The 5160-nt window shown below is 43.1% G+C and overlaps 1 long non-coding RNA gene across 1 annotated transcript; it reads right to left on the bottom strand.

The window, feature by feature from the left end:
- Window positions 1-1351: 1351 nt before the first annotated feature.
- LOC123731696 (uncharacterized) lies at window positions 1352-4435 on the bottom strand. Its single transcript, XR_006762798.1, has 11 exons — window positions 4049-4435; window positions 3698-3767; window positions 3434-3609; window positions 3282-3343; window positions 3115-3201; window positions 2986-3028; window positions 2745-2916; window positions 2630-2665; window positions 1996-2536; window positions 1606-1717; window positions 1352-1511 (listed from the first exon to the last, which is right to left on the bottom strand). It is a non-coding gene; the product is annotated as an uncharacterized lncRNA (long non-coding RNA).
- Between the last annotated feature and the right edge of the window lie 725 nt (window positions 4436-5160).

The following is a 5160-nucleotide window of genomic DNA, read 5'->3' as shown; positions in this document are numbered from 1 at the left end:
GCCTGTTGCTCAAAACTAGGATAAGGGATTAAGCCAGGATATCTTGGTGATCCTGGCTCAATTGATCATAATCCGGTTGCACTAAAGATGGATAGGGGGCAGGAGGGGATATGTTTATGGTATAAATTACCATGGAGATTTATTCTGTGGAGCTAGCCTGCTCCAGACCAGGCTAAAATTCAGGATCTATTTAATCCTCATCCCTAATGTCAGTCAGCAGTCACCACAAATGGAAACTGTTTTCACTGCTCACTATACATTGTTATCACATAACTAACCCCTGTCATTATTTAAACGTTTGTGATCATTAATTTCAATGATTTTGGATAAAAAATAATTTTTAGATTATGTTGCTATCATTAGATAATTTACAGTTTCCCATACTATAAGGCTATATATAAAATGATGAATATTAGGGCCACAGAGGGAAAAAACACAAGTAATAATATTGTAACCGGTTGTTGTTTAAAGGAGGACAGTTGTTAAAATGACAGATGTGGGGCATTTCGTGAAATTGTACTTCAGTATGGTTTCATAAGCAAAAGACATGCTGATGTGCCAAATATTAATATCACATTGTCACTTAAGTATCAAAACTGTAAAAACAATATGTAGCTTTTTCTGCAGGAAAGAACCAGCCTCATAAAATTTTATGACTTTATCCTTTTTCTTCAGTGTGGCCTAGTACTCTGTCATATAAACAAATACACATTCCATATGAATATAAAAACACAAGTGTGTAACATTATGTTCCTTTTATTGAATAAGGACAAAACAAAGTAGCAGGTAAACCATCAGCTCCTTTCGAAACTGAAGTCGTACAGTGACTACAAGATGGAAAGCACAGAATCCAAGCATATTATACAAAATGATACATACACATTCAAAAGGTCTGTATATAAATACGCACCCTGCATGTCTGCACACTACAAAATAAAATGCAGGACAAATCCATCACATCAACTGAACAGGACAAATGAATGGATGCAGTAGCCTCCCTGCAGCCTTGTATCTACCACAATACAGTATACCGCACAAACATCATAAGAGGCCAAATTCAAAAACGAACCCAAAAAACCCAATTCCTCTGCCACCGCAGGATATATTTAACCAAAATTGAAGCACACATACTAACTAAAATAATTCAACACACTTATTGGTCCCTCAGCAGCCGACCACTGTCGTCATCAGGGAAGATTGCCGGATTGTCCCAGTCCATGGCTGGTGGCACTCTGGGGGCCCTCTCCTTCCTCAGGCAGGCCAAGCATTGTGGAGGACAAGCTCAAGCCACAGTAATATCACATGCCCTAACAGGGCTGACCCTTCAATTTGTGAAGGCAGTGAAAGCGTTGCCTTCAGGAGGCCAAAGGTCATTTCAACTCTGGCCCTGGTCCTGCCATGGGCATGGTTGTAGGCCTGCTGTGCTTCCTGGGGGTCTGTGGAAAGGTGTCAGGGGAGAAAAGGCTGGCAGCCATACCCCCTGTCTCCCAGCAGCACACCAGAGAATTCACCTGTCAACACAAAATCTCATCATTACTACCTCATAAACACAGTGATATTCTTGACACAGCCATGATGGTTATAAATAGGGGTTGTGTGGCTTACCTTGTGATAGGCACTGATAGATTTCAGAGGCCCGAAAGATTCTGGAGTCATGGACTGAGCCAGGCCATTTTGCCACAACATTGCTGATCACACAGTCAGCATTGCAGACCATCTGAAATCATAAGATGAGGAATATTACACCAATCAATGCACATCACTGGCAATGCAGAGTGTTCGTCAATGGACAATATCAAAAAGTTATGTTCACCTGAACATTAATGCTGTGAAAGGATTTCCTATTCACAAAATCGGCCTCATGGGCACCTGAGGGGGCTTTTATCCTTGTGTGTGCAGTCCACTGCACCAATGACATTAGGAAACCTGTCACACAAAGTAATGAGTATCCTACTATGTGTTAACAGTTGTCCTGTAATTTGTAGATCCTCTTACCTGCAATCCTATAGAACTCCTCTTTGATGTCAGAGTCTTCTGTGGCCAGGGAAGGAGATGAAGACATCTGCTAATGCTTTGATAGCCAGACACACACTCCTTATTGTGCGGCAAATTGTGGCCTTGTTCAGCTGTTCTGCATCCCCACTGAGTACAGGAAGGCTCCACTAGAAAAAAAGCAAGGCCACACAAACCATTTGCTCCACACTCGTGCATGGCTCCGTGCAGTGCGGTGCTTAATCCTGGGACCCAGTGTCTGCATAGATACCTGATGCCATCTGCAGAAAACCTGTATCTTTCATATAGATGGTCATCAGGGGCCAGTGTCAACCGGTCCCTGAAGACCCTTTCTCGCCTGAAGGCTCTCCTCAGCACAAGTGCTTCTTCATCCACCACATCTCGCACGAATGGGCATGCCATTGTCAGAGCAGAAAGGAACACACAATTTTGGGCCTTCATATGGGCTAGTGGCCACACCTGGTGCTGGGGGGTGGGCAAAAGAGGGCGATGCCTTATAACGATGACTTGGTTGTACTGATTGCTGGGAAAATAAAAAACCTTAGAAAGATGCCACCGTCCTGTGTGCTCATAAGAGCTCATATGTCATGGCTCACTTGACTTTACGAGAATATACCTAATTTTTATTTTGAGCTGTGTCATCTTCTTGGAGCTGGGGGAGGAAAGAAAAATAATGATTAATACATTTGTGTTACAGTTAGCATACAGTGTACATTGAAGGCATATCTCACCTCCCTCTCAAGTTTTTTTATTTCAAGGTCCAGTTTCCTAATTGTCCTCTTTTTTTTCGGACTCCAGTGCAAGATTTTCCATCTTTTTCTTCTTGTACTGAATGTCTATGTCTGCCAGTTCTATTTGGCGCCGGAGGTGGTTGCCATACAACTTTCTGATAGCTTGTGAGCTCTGTGAACACAATACAATTAGCGCAGCTGGGAATTTGGCAGGATGTGGTGTCCTTTTATTAATACGCACTATGTTGCCAGGCTGGTTTTCCCCACTGTATAGCATCTGGGTCCTGTAAAGAAATTAGATTTTTCGATTTTGATGAGGACTCCTCACCTTGTAGAGTAGAATAGTACTTTCACAGTCTTAACATGATACCTCATGCCTTCTGGAATCCAGAGAGATGGTCTCCTCCTCATCATCGTCTCCATCATGTGCTGTTGCTGCTGCACTGGGGCCTTCACCCTATCACATTTAATCGTTCATATTGAAGCTAGTAGACAAGACATGCCAGGCCTACAGTATGCCTTTGATGGAGTACTCACTGGATCAGCATCGTCTGGTGCTTGTGCTGGTGGCTCTAACAGGAACACAGTGCTGCCAGACACTGCAAGGCAATAGGTAAACCAAAGTCAGACAGTCCAAATTGATTCAATATGAATGTGGTTGTATCCCATGTAGAGATGGAAGGACATACCTTGAATGAAGCGGGTGGCATCTTGGGAGGAACCTTGCTCGTCTCTTTCCCCCAGGGATCCCCTCTAAGACGGGCCTGCCTTTATTTAGCTCCAAGGCCATGTCCTCTGCTGGGGGTAAGGTCAGCCTTTGGTGACCCACCACCCGTGCCTTGTCTGTGGGTATTCTTTTTCACTGCTAAAACAGTACAGACAATGTGTGTACAGGCACCTTCTGGGTACAATATATGCTTGTGCTTTGTTAAATATTAGTCAGGACCAAGTACCATTCTGCAGAATGTTCTTGTATTTGATTTTGACCTGCTGCCATGTCCATTTGGCCCGTTCATGTTTAATCTACACACACACACACAATTTAATGGAGTCACACTGCAAAAAATTACTTGGTATTTTTGTCTTGTTTTCAGTAAAAATATCAAAAAATCTATCATAGCTTTATACAGTGTGATGGAGTTACTTTACACAATTTCACTCATATCTGCAGTGCATTTCAATTAAAAAATTTAACCGTTTCATAATTACAGTACAACTGCATTTTTGGAGATGTGAATTAAATATTTGAATTGTAATTGTGATGTTTCAGCGGAGCGGTGACTGTGTAATTGTGCACTACTTACGCATTCAGGCGGTCTGCAATACTTTGCCACGCTTTTTCTCTTTGCTTTATCACTGTGGCGGTGTTGCCTTTCTTCTTAATTATATATTTTACCTCCTCGTATGCCTCCATGAGGATTTGTGCTTCCGACGGGGAAAGTACGACGGCTCTAGTTGCCATGGTAAATCAGTTAATCTGTGATCTGTGGCGGGGTCTATTTGAGTGAGCCGTGAGCGCGCACGTATCCAGGATTGGTTTCACCTGGCTTAATGAATCCGTGTCTGCTCATCCTGGCTTGGTCTTTGTGCAACCAATTAAGCCTGGACGCACATGTTTTGGCTTCATTGAGCTCAGCTGAGTCATTTATCCCGGATGTCTTAATTCTACTTTTGTGCAACAAGCCCCAGGATTGAAGGGCAGCTGAACCAACTTCTCTGGGCCTGGTTTCCTGATGGGTTTACGAGTGTTTAACGATAACACGCATTTCCCCAAAACACCATACAGAGAACGTTTTAAGTGTGTCGTCGGAGCATGTGTTGATATTGATAGGATTGTAAGAATGGAAGCGTTATTCTCGGATCATATTTTTCCATTCAACTCCTAAAGAGATCGCTCATATGGCTTAATATTGAGACTGCCTATTCTAGTAAATTAGTCCTACATGTAGTGGTTTACCCTCTCCCCGCAAATGGAGTACTGTCACATGTGCAGATGTATGCACCACGTATTTGCGCTCTCTGCTGTGTCCACTGAGCTGTTGGGTCCGCCCTGCAACCTCATTGGATAACGCTGGGCAATGCGAGGGGCTGGAGGTAATTGGCTAGGCAGCCGAATTGCTAGGCGGCTGACCCATGTGGGGGAAAGTGACTTCAGGTTCAAAGAAAACATTGGCTTTCAGACTAGGGATTTTATTCCAATAAATGCATGTATCAAAATGGGGATGGGACAGGTGTGTGGCCAATGGTGCTGGTTTTAAAGCTAATTTCCTGCAATTCTACACATCTTAATGCATTCTAGGTGACTACCTCATGAAGCTGGTTAAGAGAATGCCAAGAGTGTGCAAAGCTGTCAAGGCGAAGGGTGGCTATTTTGTAGAATCTCAAATATGAAATGCATTTATTTGTTTAACATTTT

Source organism: Salmo salar, unplaced genomic scaffold, assembly GCF_905237065.1.
Source record: "Salmo salar unplaced genomic scaffold, Ssal_v3.1, whole genome shotgun sequence".
Lineage (NCBI taxonomy): Eukaryota > Metazoa > Chordata > Actinopteri > Salmoniformes > Salmonidae > Salmo > Salmo salar.
The sequence above is the reverse complement of the archived record's forward strand: the minus strand, read 5'-3'. Positions and strand labels throughout refer to the sequence as shown.